Raw genomic sequence first — 17576 nt, forward strand, 5'->3', positions numbered from 1 at the left:
CGCTTTTTCGCCGGGCTCGTTGGTGTGGGCCTGTAATCCAAACGACTTCGGAGGCTAGAGTTGGAGGACGGCTTGAGAATGGGAGTTCTGCGGCGCATTGACCTATGTCGATCGGGCGTCCGCGCTAAGCTCGGCGTCAATATGGAGATCTCGGGGGAGCCTGAGATGTCCAGGTTGTCCAAGGAGGAACGAACCGGGCCAGGCCCGTAAGGGAGCAGCCAAAAGTTCCCACGTCGTTCAGTAGCGGGATAGCGCCTGTGAATAGGCAAGGTGTCGTAGCCCATTCAATATACAGCAGGACCCAATTCTTTTTCAACGAATGTTTTACTGCATCAATCACTTGTAAATGTTTACACATTGATAATTTTTTTATGTCTTTAAGTCCGTCAGCCGTGTTGGTTTCATTTAGAGCATTGAGTGTAAATTACTTTTATTTTTCAAACAAAACAAAACAAAAATATTGATATTTTATCCACAATGATACCACTTTTTAGTTAGTTCATTATATACCGAATACATTCTGTTGTTTTTGTTGAAGATAAAATTAGAATGATATTTCGTTATTCTTCCATCTTACTGCAAACAGCTGGGTATCCAAGACTGGCTATCTTATCAAAAGGATCAATTGCCTTTGGTTACACACTTTAAATTAAGTAGGAATTCGTGTGAATTGCTTTGGTTCACTTTGCGTTGCAACTACTCACTAAAGATAAAACAATAATCAATCTGGCGAAGATTGGGTGTGTTGTTACGATAAGGCAGAAATAATTTCAAACGAGCATTATGTAAATCACGAGATACAAAAGAGATGGTTCACGACAAAGTTTTTTCCTCACACGTAACCATCGTCGATATATCAAATTGTAAGTTGGACAACGACAAACCACTTTTGGAAGACATTTTATAATGTATTATTTCTTAAGCTGTCGTTTTCAATTAAAATTGATAATTGTTTCAGAGACTGGTGAAAGTATATAATATACATTATGTATTGCACCAAATTTTGGTGTGATTTTAATATTCGTAAATGCACCGATACACTCGGAATTTTGTATGCAGTTTTTCTATTACCTGAAAAAAATTATTTTTTCCTTGCCCGAGTGCTTAACTTCTGATTAGTAGAACACGTGTGTGTTGCAATTCACTAGATAATGAAGTGTCTAACAACTAATTACACCAATCAATTGTTTTAATTCGTTTTTACCATTAGTTGTTGATTTGTAAAGCCAGTTCCATAGCTTGAATGTATACTTAGATCAGTCGGCTCATCTAATAACGTCATTTAATAGGGCTGCGCGTCTGCGGCCACATTGATAGGCCCAATTTCGACTCGCTTTTTCGCCGGGCTCGTTGGTGTGGGCCTGTAATCCAAACGACTTCGGAGGCTAGAGTTGGAGGACGGCTTGAGAATGGGAGTTCTGCGGCGCATTGACCTATGTCGATCGGGCGTCCGCGCTAAGCTCGGCGTCAATATGGAGATCTCGGGGGAGCCTGAGATGTCCAGGTTGTCCAAGGAGGAACGAACCGGGCCAGGCCCGTAAGGGAGCAGCCAAAAGTTCCCACGTCGTTCAGTAGCGGGATAGCGCCTGTGAATAGGCAAGGTGTCGTAGCCCATTCAATACAGCAGGACCCAATTCTTTTTCAACGAATGTTTTACTGCATCAATCACTTGTAAATGTTTACACATTGATAATTTTTTTATGTCTTTAAGTCCGTCAGCCGTGTTGGTTTCATTTAGAGCATTGAGTGTAAATTACTTTTATTTTTCAAACAAAACAAAACAAAAATATTGATATTTTATCCACAATGATACCACTTTTTAGTTAGTTCATTATATACCGAATACATTCTGTTGTTTTTGTTGAAGATAAAATTAGAATGATATTTCGTTATTCTTCCATCTTACTGCAAACAGCTGGGTATCCAAGACTGGCTATCTTATCAAAAGGATCAATTGCCTTTGGTTACACACTTTAGATTAAGTAGGAATTCGTGTGAATTGCTTTGGTTCACTTTGCGTTGCAACTACTCACTAAAGATAAAACAATAATCAATCTGGCGAAGATTGGGTGTGTTGTTACGATAAGGCAGAAATAATTTCAAACGAGCATTATGTAAATCACGAGATACAAAAGAGATGGTTCACGACAAAGTTTTTTCCTCACACGTAACCATCGTCGATATATCAAAATGTAAGTTGGACAACGACAAACCACTTTTGGAAGACATTTTATAAAGTATTATTTCTTAAGCTGTCGTTTTCAGATAAAATTGATAACTCTTTTAGAGACTGGTGAAAGTATATAATATACATTATGTGATCTACCAAATTTTGGTGTGATTTTAATATTCGTAAATGCACTGATCCACTCGGAATTTTGTATGCAGTTTTTCTATTACCTGAAAAAATATTTTTTCCTTGCCCGAGTGCTTAACTTCCGATTAGTAGAATACGTGTGTGTAAGAATTCACTAGATAATGAAGTGTTTAACAACTAATTACACCAATCAATTGTTTTAATTCGTGTTTACCATTAGTTGTTGATTTGTACAGCCAGTTCCATAGCTTGAATGTATACTTAGATCAGTCGGCTCATCTAATGACGTCATTTAATAGGGCTGCGCGTCTGCGGCCACATTGATAGGCCCAATTTCGACTCGCTTTTTCGCCGGGCTCGTTGGTGAGGGCCTGTAATCCGAACGACTTCGGAGGCTAGAGTTGGAGGACGGCTTGAGAATGGGAGTTCTGCGGCGCATTGACCTATGTCGATCGGGCGTCCGCGCTAAGCTCGGCGTCAATATGGAGATCTTTGGGAAGCCTGAGATGTCCAGGTTGTCCAAGGAGGAACGAACCGGGCCAGGCCCGTAAGGGAGCAGCCAAAAGTTCCCACGTCGTTCAGTAGCGGGATAGCGCCTGTGAATAGGCAAGGTGTCGTAGCCCATTCAATACAGCAGGACCCAATTCTTTTTCAACGAATGTTTTACTGCATCAATCACTTGTAAATGTATACACATTGATAATTTTTTTATGTATTTAAGTCCGTCAGCCGTGTTGGTTTCATTTAGAGCATTGAGTGTAAATTACTTTTATTTTTCAAACAAAACAAAACAAAAATATTGATATTTTATCCACAATGATACCACTTTTTAGTTAGTTCATTATATCCCGAATACATTCTGTTGTTTTTGTTGAAGGTAAAATTTGAATGATATTTCGTTATTCTTCCATCTTACTGCAAACAGCTGGGTATCCAAGACTGGCTATCTTATCAAAAGGATCAATTGCATTTGGTTACACACTTTAGATTAAGTAGGAATTCGTGTGAATTGCTTTGGTTCACTTTGCGTTGCAACTACTCACTAAAGATAAAACAATAATCAATCTGGCGAAGATTGGGTGTGTTGTTACGATAAGGCAGAAATAATTTCAAACGAGCATTATGTAAATCACGAGATACAACAGAGATGGTTCACGACAAAGTTTTTTCCTCACACGTAACCATCGTCGATATATCAAATTGTAAGTTGGACAACGACAAACCACTTTTGGAAGACATTTTATAATGTATTATTTCTTAAGCTGTCGTTTTCAATTAAAATTGATAATTGTTTCAGAGACTGGTGAAAGTATATAATATACATTATGTATTGCACCAAATTTTGGTGTGATTTTAATATTCGTAAATGCACCGATACACTCGGAATTTTGTATGCAGTTTTTCTATTACCTGAAAAAAATTATTTTTTCCTTGCCCGAGTGCTTAACTTCTGATTAGTAGAATACGTGTGTGTTGCAATTTACTAGATAATGAAGTGTCTAACGACTAATTACACCAATCAATTGTTTTAATTCGTTTTTACCATTAGTTGTTGATTTGTAAAGCCAGTTCCATAGCTTGAATGTATTCTTAGATCAGTCGGCTCATCTAATGACGTCATTTAATAGGGCTGCGCGTCTGCGGCTACATTGATAGGCCCAATTTCGACTCGCTTTTTTCGCCGGGCTCGTTGGTGTGGGCCTGTAATCCAAACGACTTCGGAGGCTAGAGTTGGAGGACGGCTTGAGAATGGGAGTTCTGCGGCGCATTGACCTATGTCGATCGGGCGTCCGCGCTAAGCTCGGCGTCAATATGGAGATCTCGGGGGAGCCTGAGATGTCCAGATTGTCCAAGGAGGAACGAACCGGGCCAGGCCCGTAAGGGAGCAGCCAAAAGTTCCCACGTCGTTCAGTAGCGGGATAGCGCCTGTGAATAGGCAAGGTGTCGTAGCCCATTCAATACAGCAGGACCCAATTCTTTTTCAACGAATGTTTTACTGCATCAATCACTTGTAAATGTTTACACATTGATAATTTTTTTATGTCTTTAAGTCCGTCAGCCGTGTTGGTTTCATTTAGAGCATTGAGTGTAAATTACTTTTATTTTTCAAACAAAACAAAACAAAAATATTGATATTTTATCCACAATGATACCACTTTTTAGTTAGTTCATTGTATACCGAATACATTCTGTTGTTTTTGTTGAAGATAAAATTAGAATGATATTTCGTTATTCTTCCATCTTACTGCAAACAGCTGGGTATCCAAGACTGGCTATCTTATCAAAAGGATCAATTGCCTTTGGTTACACACTTTAGATTAAGTAGGAATTCGTGTGAATTGCTTTGGTTCACTTTGCGTTGCAACTACTCACTAAAGATAAAACAATAATCAATCTGGCGAAGATTGGGTGTGTTGTTACGATAAGGCAGAAATAATTTCAAACGAGCATTATGTAAATCACGAGATACAACAGAGATGGTTCACGACAAAGTTTTTTCCTCACACGTAACCATCGTCGATATATCAAAATGTAAGTTGGACAACGACAAACAACTTTTGGAAGACATTTTATAAAGTATTATTTCTTAAGCTGTCGTTTTCAGATAAAATTGATAACTCTTTTAGAGACTGGTGAAAGTATATAATATACATTATGTGATCTACCAAATTTTGTTGTGATTTTAATATTCGTAAATGCACTGATCCACTCGGAATTTTGTATGCAGTTTTTCTATTACCTGAAAAAATATTTTTTCCTTGCCCGAGTGCTTAACTTCCGATTAGTAGAATACGTGTGTGTAAGAATTCACTAGATAATGAAGTTTTTAACAACTAATTACACCAATCAATTGTTTTAATTCGTGTTTGCCATTAGTTGTTGATTTGTACAGCCAGTTCCATAGCTTGAATGTATACTTAGATCAGTCGGCTCATCTAATGACGTCATTTAATAGGGCTGCGCGTCTGCGGCCACATTGATAGGCCCAATTTCGACTCGCTTTTTCGCCGGGCTCGTTGATGTGGGCCTGTAATCCGAACGACTTCGGAGGCTAGAGTTGGAGGACGGCTTGAGAATGGGAGTTCTGCGGCGCATTGACCTATGTCGATCGGGCGTCCGCGCTAAGCTCGGCGTCAATATGGAGATCTTGGGGAAGCCTGAGATGTCCAGGTTGTCCAAGGAGGAACGAACCGGGCCAGGCCCGTAAGGGAGCAGCCAAAAGTTCCCACGTCGTTCAGTAGCGGGATAGCGCATGTGAATAGGCAAGGTGTCGTAGCCCATTCAATACAGCAGGACCCAGTTCTTTTTCAACGAATGTTTTACTGCATCAATCACTTGTAAATGTATACACATTGATAATTTTTTTATGTATTTAAGTCCGTCAGCCGTGTTGGTTTCATTTAGAGCATTGAGTGTAAATTACTTTTATTTTTCAAACAAAACAAAACAAAAATATTGATATTTTATCCACAATGATACCACTTTTTAGTTAGTTCATTATATCCCGAATACATTCTGTTGTTTTTGTTGAATGTAAAATTTGAATGATATTTCGTTATTCTTCCATCTTACTGCAAACAGCTGGGTATCCAAGACTGGCTATCTTATCAAAAGAATCAATTGCATGTGGTTACAAACTTTAGATTAAGTAGGAATTCGTGTGAATTGCTTTGGTTCACTTTGCGTTGCAACTACTCACTAAAGATAAAACAATAATCAATCTGGCGAAGATTGGGTGTGTCATTACGATAAAGCAGAAATAATTTCAAACGAGCATTATGTAAATCACGAGATACAAACGAGATGGTTCACGACAAAGTTTTTTCCTCACACGTAACCATCGTCGATATACCAAAATGTAAGTTGGACAACGACAAACCACTTTTGGAAGACATTTTATAATGTATTATTTCTTAAGCTCTCGTTTTCAATTGAAATTGATATCTCTTTTAGAGACTGGTGAAAGTATATAATATACATTATGTGTTGCACCAAATTTTGGTGTAATTTTAATATTCGTAAATGCACCGATCCACTCGGAATTATGTATGCAGTTTTTCTATTACCTGAAACAATTTTTTTTTTCCTTGCCCGAGTACTTGACTTCCGATTAGCAGAATACGTGTGTGTAATAATTCACCAGATAATGAAGTGTTTAACAACTAATTACACCAATCAATTGTTTTAATTCGTGTTTACCATTAGTTGTTGATTTGTACAGCCAGTTCCGTAGCTTGAAAGTATACTTAGATCAGTCGGCTCATCTAATGACGTCATTTAATAGGGCTGCGCGTCTGCGGCCACATTGATAGGCCCAATTTCGACTCGCATTTTCGCCGGGCTCGTTGGTGTGGGCCTGTAATCCGAACGACTTCGGTGGCTAGAGTTGGAGGACGGCTTGAGAATGGGAGTTCTGCGGCGCATTGACCTATGTCGATCGGGCGTCCGCGCTAAGCTCGGCGTCAATATGGAGATCTCGGGGGAGCCTGAGATGTCCAGGTTGTCCAAGGAGGAACGAACCGGGCCAGGCCCGTAAGGGAGCAGCCAAAACTTCCCACGTCATTCAGTAGCGGGATAGCGCCTGTGAATAGGCAAGGTGTCGTAGCCCATTCAATACAGCAGGACCCAATTCTTTTTCAACGAATGTTTAACTGCATCACTTCGAAATGTTTACACATTGATAATTGTTTTATGTCTTTAAGTCCGTCAGTCGTGTTGGTTTCATTTAGTGCATTGAGTGTAAATTCCTTTTCTTTTTCAAACAAAACAAAACAAAAATATTGATATTTTATCCACAATGATACCAGTTTTTATTTAGTTCATTATATCCCGAATACATTCTGTTGTTTTTGTTGAAGATAAAATTAGAATGATATTTCGTTATTCTTCCATCTTACTGCAAACAGCTGGGTATCCAAGACTGGCTATCTTATCAAAAGGATCAATTGCCTTTGGTTACACACTTTAGATTAAGTAGGAATTCGTGTGAATAGCTTTGGTTCACTTTGCGTTGCAACTACTCTCAAAAGATAAAACAATAATCAATCTGGCGAAGATTGAGTGTGTTATTACGATAAAGAAGAAATAATTTCAAACGACATTATGTAAATCACGAGATACAACAGAGATGGTTCACGACAAATTTTTTCCTCACACGTAACCATCGTCGATGTAAGTTGGACAACGACAAGCTACTTTTGGAAGACATTTTATAATGTATTATTTCTTAAGCTGTTGTTTTCAATTGAAATTGATAACTGCTTTAGAGACTGGTGAAAGTATATAACATACATTATGTGTTGTACCAAATTTTGGTGTGATTTTAATATTCGTAAATGCACCGATCCACTCGGAATTTTGTATGCAGTTTTTCTATTACCTGAAAAAGTTATTTTTTTCTTGCCAGAGTGCTTAACTTCTGATTAGTAGAACACGTGTGTGTTGCAATTCACTAGATAATGAAGTGTCTAACAACTAATTACACCAATCAATTGTTTTAATTCGTGTTTACCATTAGTTGTTGATTTGTACAGCCAGTTCCGTAGCTTGAAAGTATATGTTGATCAATCGGCTCATCTAATGACGTCATTTAATAGGGCTGCGCGTCTGCGGCCACATTGATAGGCCCAATTTCGACTCGCTTTTTCGCCGGGCTCGTTGGTGTGGGCCTGTAATCCGAACGACTTCGGAGGCTAGAGTTGGAGGACGGCTTGAGAATGGGAGTTCTGCGGCGCATTGACCTATGTCGATCGGGCGTCCGCGCTAAGCTCGGCGTTAATATGGAAATCCCGGGGAGCCTGAGATGTCCAGGTTGTCCAAGGAGGAACGAACCGGGCCAGGCCCGTAAGGGAGCAGCCAAAAGTTCCCACGTCGTTCAGTAGCGGGATAGCGCCTGTGAATAGGCAAGGTGTCGTAGCCCATTCAATACAGCAGGACCCAATTCTTTTTCAACGAATGTTTAACTGCATCACTTCGAAATGTTTACACATTGATAATTTTTTATGTCTTTAAGTCCGTCAGCCGTGTTGGTTTCATTTAGAGCATTGAGTGTAAATTACTTTTATTTTTCAAACAAAACAAAACAAAAATATTGATATTTTATCCACAATGATACCACTTTTTAGTTAGTTTATTATATCCCGAATACATTCTGTTGTTTTTGTTGAAGATAAAATTTGAATGATATTTCGTTATTCTTCCATCTTACTGCAAACAGCTGGGTATCCAAGACTGGCTATCTTATCAAAAGGATCAATTGCCTTTGGTTACACACTTTAGATTAAGTAGGAATTCGTGTTAATTGCTTTGGTTCACTTTGCGTTGCAACTACTCACTAAAGATAAAACAATAATCAATCTGGCGAAGATTGGGTGTGTTGTTACGATAAGGCAGAAATAATTTCAAACGAGCATTATGTAAATCACGAGATACAACAGAGATGGTTCACGACAAAGTTTTTTCCTCACACGTAACCATCGTCGATATATCAAAATGTAATTTGGACAACGACAAACCACTTTTGGAAGACATTTTATAATGTATTATTTCTTAAGCTGTTGTTTTCAATTGAAATTGATAACTGCTTTAGAGACTGGTGAAAGTATATAACATACATTATGTGTTGTACCAAATTTTGGTGTGATTTTAATATTCGTAAATGCACCGATCCACTCGGAATTTTGTATGCAGTTTTTCTATTACCTGAAAAAGTTATTTTTTTCTTGCCAGAGTGCTTAACTTCTGATTAGTAGAACACGTGTGTGTTGCAATTCACTAGATAATGAAGTGTCTAACAACTAATTACACCAATCAATTGTTTTAATTCGTGTTTACCATTAGTTGTTGATTTGTACAGCCAGTTCCGTAGCTTGAAAGTATATGTTGATCAATCGGCTCATCTAATGACGTCATTTAATAGGGCTGCGCGTCTGCGGCCACATTGATAGGCCCAATTTCGACTCGCTTTTTCGCCGGGCTCGTTGGTGTGGGCCTGTAATCCGAACGACTTCGGAGGCTAGAGTTGGAGGACGGCTTGAGAATGGGAGTTCTGCGGCGCATTGACCTATGTCGATCGGGCGTCCGCGCTAAGCTCGGCGTTAATATGGAAATCCCGGGGAGCCTGAGATGTCCAGGTTGTCCAAGGAGGAACGAACCGGGCCAGGCCCGTAAGGGAGCAGCCAAAAGTTCCCACGTCGTTCAGTAGCGGGATAGCGCCTGTGAATAGGCAAGGTGTCGTAGCCCATTCAATACAGCAGGACCCAATTCTTTTTCAACGAATGTTTAACTGCATCACTTCGAAATGTTTACACATTGATAATTTTTTTATGTCTTTAAGTCCGTCAGCCGTGTTGGTTTCATTTAGAGCATTGAGTGTAAATTACTTTTATTTTTCAAACAAAACAAAACAAAAATATTGATATTTTATCCACAATGATACCACTTTTTAGTTAGTTTATTATATCCCGAATACATTCTGTTGTTTTTGTTGAAGATAAAATTTGAATGATATTTCGTTATTCTTCCATCTTACTGCAAACAGCTGGGTATCCAAGACTGGCTATCTTATCAAAAGGATCAATTGCCTTTGGTTACACACTTTAGATTAAGTAGGAATTCGTGTTAATTGCTTTGGTTCACTTTGCGTTGCAACTACTCACTAAAGATAAAACAATAATCAATCTGGCGAAGATTGGGTGTGTTGTTACGATAAGGCAGAAATAATTTCAAACGAGCATTATGTAAATCACGAGATACAACAGAGATGGTTCACGACAAAGTTTTTTCCTCACACGTAACCATCGTCGATATATCAAAATGTAATTTGGACAACGACAAACCACTTTTGGAAGACATTTTATAAAGTATTATTTCTTAAGCTGTCGTTTTCAGATAAAATTGATAACTCTTTTAGAGACTGGTGAAAGTATATAATATACATTATGTGATCTACCAAATTTTGGTGAGATTTTAATATTCGTAAATGCACTGATACACTCGGAATTTTGTATGCAGTTTTTCTATTACCTGAAAAAATATTTTTTCCTTGCCCGAGTGCTTAACTTCCGATTAGTAGAATACGTGTGTGTAAGAATTCACTAGATAATGAAGTGTTTAACAACTAATTACACCAATCAATTGTTTTAATTCGCGTTTACCATTAGTTGTTGATTTGTACAGCCAGTTCCATAGCTTGAATGTATACTTAGATCAGTCGGCTCATCTAATGACGTCATTTAATAGGGCTGCGCGTCTGCGGCCACATTGATAGGCCCAATTTCGACTCGCTTTTTCGCCGGGCTCGTTGGTGTGGGCCTGTAATCCGAACGACTTCGGAGGCTAGAGTTGGAGGACGGCTTGAGAATGGGAGTTCTGCGGCGCATTGACCTATGTCGATCGGGCGTCCGCGCTAAGCTCGGCGTCAATATGGAGATCTTGGGGAAGCCTGAGATGTCCAGGTTGTCCAAGGAGGAACGAACCGGGCCAGGCCCGTAAGGGAGCAGCCAAAAGTTCCCACGTCGTTCAGTAGCGGGATAGCGCCTGTGAATAGGCAAGGTGTCGTAGCCCATTCAATACAGCACGACCCAATTCTTTTTCAACGAATGTTTTACTGCATCAATCACTTGTAAATGTATACACATTGATAATTTTTTTATGTATTTAAGTCCGTCAGTCGTGTTGGTTTCATTTAGAGCATTGAGTGTGAATTACTTTTATATTTCAAACAAAACAAAAATATTGATATTTTATCCACAATGATACCACTTTTTAGTTAGTTTATTATATCCCGAATACATTCTGTTGTTTTTGTTGAAGATAAAATTTGAATGATATTTCGTTATCCTTCCATCTTACTGCAAACAGCTGGGTATCCAAGACTGGCTATCTTATCAAAAGGATCAATTGCATTTGGTTACACACTTTAAATTAAGTAGGAATTCGTGTGAATTGCTTTGGTTCACTTTGCGTTGCAACTACTCACTAAAGATAAAACAATAATCAATCTGGCGAAGATTGGGTGTGTTGTTACGATAAGGCAGAAATAATTTCAAACGAGCATTATGTAAATCACGAGATACAACAGAGATGGTTCACGACAAAGTTTTTCCTCACACGTAACCATCGTCGATATATCAAAATGTAAGTTGGACAACGACAAACCACTTTTGGAAGACATTTTATAATGTATCATTTCTTAAGCTGTCGTTTTCAATTAAAATTGATAACTGTTTTAGAGACTGGTGAAAGTATATAATATACATTATGTATTGCACCAAATTTTGGTGTGATTTTAATATTCGTAAATGCACCGATACACTCGGAATTTTGTATGCAGTTTTTCTATTACCTGAAAAAAATTATTTTTTCCTTGCCCGAGTGCTTAACTTCTGATTAGTAGAACACGTGTGTGTTGCAATTCACTAGATAATGAAGTGTCTAACAACTAATTACACCAATCAATTGTTTTAATTCGTTTTTACCATTAGTTGTTGATTTGTAAAGCCAGTTCCATAGCTTGAATGTATACTTAGATCAGTCGGCTCATCTAATAACGTCATTTAATAGGGCTGCGCGTCTGCGGCCACATTGATAGGCCCAATTTCGACTCGCTTTTTCGCCGGGCTCGTTGGTGTGGGCCTGTAATCCAAACGACTTCGGAGGCTAGAGTTGGAGGACGGCTTGAGAATGGGAGTTCTGCGGCGCATTGACCTATGTCGATCGGGCGTCCGCGCTAAGCTCGGCGTCAATATGGAGATCTCGGGGGAGCCTGAGATGTCCAGGTTGTCCAAGGAGGAACGAACCGGGCCAGGCCCGTAAGGGAGCAGCCAAAAGTTCCCACGTCGTTCAGTAGCGGGATAGCGCCTGTGAATAGGCAAGGTGTCGTAGCCCATTCAATACAGCAGGACCCAATTCTTTTTCAACGAATGTTTTACTGCATCAATCACTTGTAAATGTTTACACATTGATAATTTTTTTATGTCTTTAAGTCCGTCAGCCGTGTTGGTTTCATTTAGAGCATTGAGTGTAAATTACTTTTATTTTTCAAACAAAACAAAACAAAAATATTGATATTTTATCCACAATGATACCACTTTTTAGTTAGTTCATTGTATACCGAATACATTCTGTTGTTTTTGTTGAAGATAAAATTAGAATGATATTTCGTTATTCTTCCATCTTACTGCAAACAGCTGGGTATCCAAGACTGGCTATCTTATCAAAAGGATCAATTGCCTTTGGTTACACACTTTAAATTAAGTAGGAATTCGTGTGAATTGCTTTGGTTCACTTTGCGTTGCAACTACTCACTAAAGATAAAACAATAATCAATCTGGCGAAGATTGGGTGTGTTGTTACGATAAGGCAGAAATAATTTCAAACGAGCATTATGTAAATCACGAGATACAAAAGAGATGGTTCACGACAAAGTTTTTTCCTCACACGTAACCATCGTCGATATATCAAAATGTAAGTTGGACAACGACAAACCACTTTTGGAAGACATTTTATAAAGTATTATTTCTTAAGCTGTCGTTTTCAGATAAAATTGATAACTCTTTTAGAGACTGGTGAAAGTATATAATATACATTATGTGATCTACCAAATTTTGGTGTGATTTTAATATTCGTAAATGCACTGATCCACTCGGAATTTTGTATGCAGTTTTTCTATTACCTGAAAAAATATTTTTTCCTTGCCCGAGTGCTTAACTTCCGATTAGTAGAATACGTGTGTGTAAGAATTCACTAGATAATGAAGTGTTTAACAACTAATTACACCAATCAATTGTTTTAATTCGTGTTTACCATTAGTTGTTGATTTGTACAGCCAGTTCCATAGCTTGAATGTATACTTAGATCAGTCGGCTCATCTAATGACGTCATTTAATAGGGCTGCGCGTCTGCGGCCACATTGATAGGCCCAATTTCGACTCGCTTTTTCGCCGGGCTCGTTGGTGTGGGCCTGTAATCCAAACGACTTCGGAGGCTAGAGTTGGAGGACGGCTTGAGAATGGGAGTTCTGCGGCGCATTGACCTATGTCGATCGGGCGTCCGCGCTAAGCTCGGCGTCAATATGGAGATCTCGGGGGAGCCTGAGATGTCCAGGTTGTCCAAGGAGGAACGGACCGGGCCAGGCCCGTAAGGGAGCAGCCAAAAGTTCCCACGTCGTTCAGTAGCGGGATAGCGCCTGTGAATAGGCAAGGTGTCGTAGCCCATTCAATACAGCAGGACCCAATTCTTTTTCAACGAATGTTTTACTGCATCAATCACTTGTAAATGTTTTCACATTGATAATTTTTTTATGTCTTTAAGTCCGTCAGCCGTGTTGGTTTCATTTAGAGCATTGAGTGTAAATTACTTTTATTTTTCAAACAAAACAAAACAAAAATATTGATATTTTATCCACAATGATACCACTTTTTAGTTAGTTCATTATATACCGAATACATTCTGTTGTTTTTGTTGAAGATAAAATTAGAATGATATTTCGTTATTCTTCCATCTTACTGCAAACAGCTGGGTATCCAAGACTGGCTATCTTATCAAAAGGATCAATTGCCTTTGGTTACACACTTTAGATTAAGTAGGAATTCGTGTGAATTGCTTTGGTTCACTTTGCGTTGCAACTACTCACTAAAGATAAAACAATAATCAATCTGGCGAAGATTGGGTGTGTTGTTACGATAAGGCAGAAATAATTTCAAACGAGCATTATGTAAATCACGAGATACAAAAGAGATGGTTCACGACAAAGTTTTTTCCTCACACGTAACCATCGTCGATATATCAAAATGTAAGTTGGACAACGACAAACCACTTTTGGAAGACATTTTATAAAGTATTATTTCTTAAGCTGTCGTTTTCAGATAAAATTGATAACTCTTTTAGAGACTGGTGAAAGTATATAATATACATTATGTGATCTACCAAATTTTGGTGTGATTTTAATATTCGTAAATGCACTGATCCACTCGGAATTTTGTATGCAGTTTTTCTATTACCTGAAAAAATATTTTTTCCTTGCCCGAGTGCTTAACTTCCGATTAGTAGAATACGTGTGTGTAAGAATTCACTAGATAATGAAGTGTTTAACAACTAATTACACCAATCAATTGTTTTAATTCGTGTTTACCATTAGTTGTTGATTTGTACAGCCAGTTCCATAGCTTGAATGTATACTTAGATCAGTCGGCTCATCTAATGACGTCATTTAATAGGGCTGCGCGTCTGCGGCCACATTGATAGGCCCAATTTCGACTCGCTTTTTGCGGGCTCGTTGGTGAGGGCCTGTAATCCGAACGACTTCGGAGGCTAGAGTTGGAGGACGGCTTGAGAATGGGAGTTCTGCGGCGCATTGACCTATGTCGATCGGGCGTCCGCGCTAAGCTCGGCGTCAATATGGAGATCTTTGGGAAGCCTGAGATGTCCAGGTTGTCCAAGGAGGAACGAACCGGGCCAGGCCCGTAAGGGAGCAGCCAAAAGTTCCCACGTCGTTCAGTAGCGGGATAGCGCCTGTGAATAGGCAAGGTGTCGTAGCCCATTCAATACAGCAGGACCCAATTCTTTTTCAACGAATGTTTTACTGCATCAATCACTTGTAAATGTATACACATTGATAATTTTTTTATGTATTTAAGTCCGTCAGCCGTGTTGGTTTCATTTAGAGCATTGAGTGTAAATTACTTTTATTTTTCAAACAAAACAAAACAAAAATATTGATATTTTATCCACAATGATACCACTTTTTAGTTAGTTCATTATATCCCGAATACATTCTGTTGTTTTTGTTGAAGGTAAAATTTGAATGATATTTCGTTATTCTTCCATCTTACTGCAAACAGCTGGGTATCCAAGACTGGCTATCTTATCAAAAGGATCAATTGCATTTGGTTACACACTTTAGATTAAGTAGGAATTCGTGTGAATTGCTTTGGTTCACTTTGCGTTGCAACTACTCACTAAAGATAAAACAATAATCAATCTGGCGAAGATTGGGTGTGTTGTTACGATAAGGCAGAAATAATTTCAAACGAGCATTATGTAAATCACGAGATACAACAGAGATGGTTCACGACAAAGTTTTTTCCTCACACGTAACCATCGTCGATATATCAAATTGTAAGTTGGACAACGACAAACCACTTTTGGAAGACATTTTATAATGTATTATTTCTTAAGCTGTCGTTTTCAATTAAAATTGATAATTGTTTCAGAGACTGGTGAAAGTATATAATATACATTATGTATTGCACCAAATTTTGGTGTGATTTTAATATTCGTAAATGCACCGATACACTCGGAATTTTGTATGCAGTTTTTCTATTACCTGAAAAAAATTATTTTTTCCTTGCCCGAGTGCTTAACTTCTGATTAGTAGAATACGTGTGTGTTGCAATTCACTAGATAATGAAGTGTCTAACGACTAATTACACCAATCAATTGTTTTAATTCGTTTTTACCATTTGTTGTTGATTTGTAAAGCCAGTTCCATAGCTTGAATGTATTCTTAGATCAGTCGGCTCATCTAATGACGTCATTTAATAGGGCTGCGCGTCTGCGGCTACATTGATAGGCCCAATTTCGACTCGCTTTTTCGCCGGGCTCGTTGGTGTGGGCCTGTAATCCAAACGACTTCGGAGGCTAGAGTTGGAGGACGGCTTGAGAATGGGAGTTCTGCGGCGCATTGACCTATGTCGATCGGGCGTCCGCGCTAAGCTCGGCGTCAATATGGAGATCTCGGGGGAGCCTGAGATGTCCAGGTTGTCCAAGGAGGAACGAACCGGGCCAGGCCCGTAAGGGAGCAGCCAAAAGTTCCCACGTCGTTCAGTAGCGGGATAGCGCCTGTGAATAGGCAAGGTGACGTAGCCCATTCAATACAGCAGGACCCAATTCTTTTTCAACGAATGTTTTACTGCATCAATCACTTGTAAATGTATACACATTGATAATTTTTTTATGTATTTAAGTCCGTCAGCCGTGTTGGTTTCATTTAGAGCATTGAGTGTAAATTACTTTTATTTTTCAAACAAAACAAAACAAAAATATTGATATTTTATCCACAATGATACCACTTTTTAGTTAGTTCATTATATCCCGAATACATTCTGTTGTTTTTGTTGAAGGTAAAATTTGAATGATATTTCGTTATTCTTCCATCTTACTGCAAACAGCTGGGTATCCAAGACTGGCTATCTTATCAAAAGGATCAATTGCATTTGGTTACACACTTTAGATTAAGTAGGAATTCGTGTGAATTGCTTTGGTTCACTTTGCGTTGCAACTACTCACTAAAGATAAAACAATAATCAATCTGGCGAAGATTGGGTGTGTTGTTACGATAAGGCAGAAATAATTTCAAACGAGCATTATGTAAATCACGAGATACAACAGAGATGGTTCACGACAAAGTTTTTTCCTCACACGTAACCATCGTCGATATATCAAATTGTAAGTTGGACAACGACAAACCACTTTTGGAAGACATTTTATAATGTATTATTTCTTAAGCTGTCGTTTTCAATTAAAATTGATAATTGTTTCAGAGACTGGTGAAAGTATATAATATACATTATGTATTGCACCAAATTTTGGTGTGATTTTAATATTCGTAAATGCACCGATACACTCGGAATTTTGTATGCAGTTTTTCTATTACCTGAAAAAAATTATTTTTTCCTTGCCCGAGTGCTTAACTTCTGATTAGTAGAATACGTGTGTGTTGCAATTCACTAGATAATGAAGTGTCTAACGACTAATTACACCAATCAATTGTTTTAATTCGTTTTTACCATTTGTTGTTGATTTGTAAAGCCAGTTCCATAGCTTGAATGTATTCTTAGATCAGTCGGCTCATCTAATGACGTCATTTAATAGGGGTGCGCGTCTGCGGCTACATTGATAGGCCCAATTTCGACTCGCTTTTTCGCCGGGCTCGTTGGTGTGGGCCTGTAATCCAAACGACTTCGGAGGCTAGAGTTGGAGGACGGCTTGAGAATGGGAGTTCTGCGGCGCATTGACCTATGTCGATCGGGCGTCCGCGCTAAGCTCGGCGTCAATATGGAGATCTCGGGGGAGCCTGAGATGTCCAGGTTGTCCAAGGAGGAACGAACCGGGCCAGGCCCGTAAGGGAGCAGCCAAAAGTTCCCACGTCGTTCAGTAGCGGGATAGCGCCTGTGAATAGGCAAGGTGACGTAGCCCATTCAATACAGCAGGACCCAATTCTTTTTCAACGAATGTTTTACTGCATCAATCACTTGTA

The 17576-nt window shown here is 38.8% G+C and overlaps 14 non-coding genes across 14 annotated transcripts; all 14 read left to right on the forward strand.

Annotated features, from left to right (window-relative positions):
• Window positions 1–9: 9 nt before the first annotated feature.
• On the forward strand, window positions 10–311 carry LOC146137692 (signal recognition particle RNA). Its single transcript, XR_014501484.1, has one exon.
• Window positions 312–1340: 1029 nt separating this feature from the next.
• LOC146137693 (signal recognition particle RNA) lies at window positions 1341–1640 on the forward strand. The gene has a single exon (XR_014501549.1).
• A 1027-nt stretch (window positions 1641–2667) lies between these two features.
• Window positions 2668–2967, forward strand: LOC146137694 (signal recognition particle RNA). The gene has a single exon (XR_014501486.1).
• A 1030-nt stretch (window positions 2968–3997) lies between these two features.
• LOC146137695 (signal recognition particle RNA) lies at window positions 3998–4297 on the forward strand. The gene has a single exon (XR_014501470.1).
• Window positions 4298–5324: 1027 nt separating this feature from the next.
• LOC146137696 (signal recognition particle RNA) lies at window positions 5325–5624 on the forward strand. Its single transcript, XR_014501500.1, has one exon.
• Window positions 5625–6653: 1029 nt separating this feature from the next.
• LOC146137697 (signal recognition particle RNA) lies at window positions 6654–6953 on the forward strand. Its single transcript, XR_014501507.1, has one exon.
• Window positions 6954–7965: 1012 nt separating this feature from the next.
• Window positions 7966–8264, forward strand: LOC146137698 (signal recognition particle RNA). Its single transcript, XR_014501498.1, has one exon.
• Window positions 8265–9287: 1023 nt separating this feature from the next.
• Window positions 9288–9586, forward strand: LOC146137699 (signal recognition particle RNA). The gene has a single exon (XR_014501499.1).
• Window positions 9587–10609: 1023 nt separating this feature from the next.
• Window positions 10610–10909, forward strand: LOC146137700 (signal recognition particle RNA). Its single transcript, XR_014501492.1, has one exon.
• Window positions 10910–11932: 1023 nt separating this feature from the next.
• On the forward strand, window positions 11933–12232 carry LOC146137701 (signal recognition particle RNA). Its single transcript, XR_014501550.1, has one exon.
• A 1027-nt stretch (window positions 12233–13259) lies between these two features.
• Window positions 13260–13559, forward strand: LOC146137702 (signal recognition particle RNA). The gene has a single exon (XR_014501469.1).
• Window positions 13560–14585: 1026 nt separating this feature from the next.
• Window positions 14586–14884, forward strand: LOC146137703 (signal recognition particle RNA). Its single transcript, XR_014501510.1, has one exon.
• Window positions 14885–15913: 1029 nt separating this feature from the next.
• Window positions 15914–16213, forward strand: LOC146137704 (signal recognition particle RNA). The gene has a single exon (XR_014501471.1).
• Window positions 16214–17242: 1029 nt separating this feature from the next.
• LOC146137705 (signal recognition particle RNA) lies at window positions 17243–17542 on the forward strand. Its single transcript, XR_014501472.1, has one exon.
• Window positions 17543–17576: the final 34 nt, after the last annotated feature.

This window comes from Ascidiella aspersa, chromosome 7 (genome assembly GCF_963924565.1).
Source record: "Ascidiella aspersa chromosome 7, kaAscAspe10.2, whole genome shotgun sequence".
NCBI classification, from domain to species: domain Eukaryota; kingdom Metazoa; phylum Chordata; class Ascidiacea; order Phlebobranchia; family Ascidiidae; genus Ascidiella; species Ascidiella aspersa.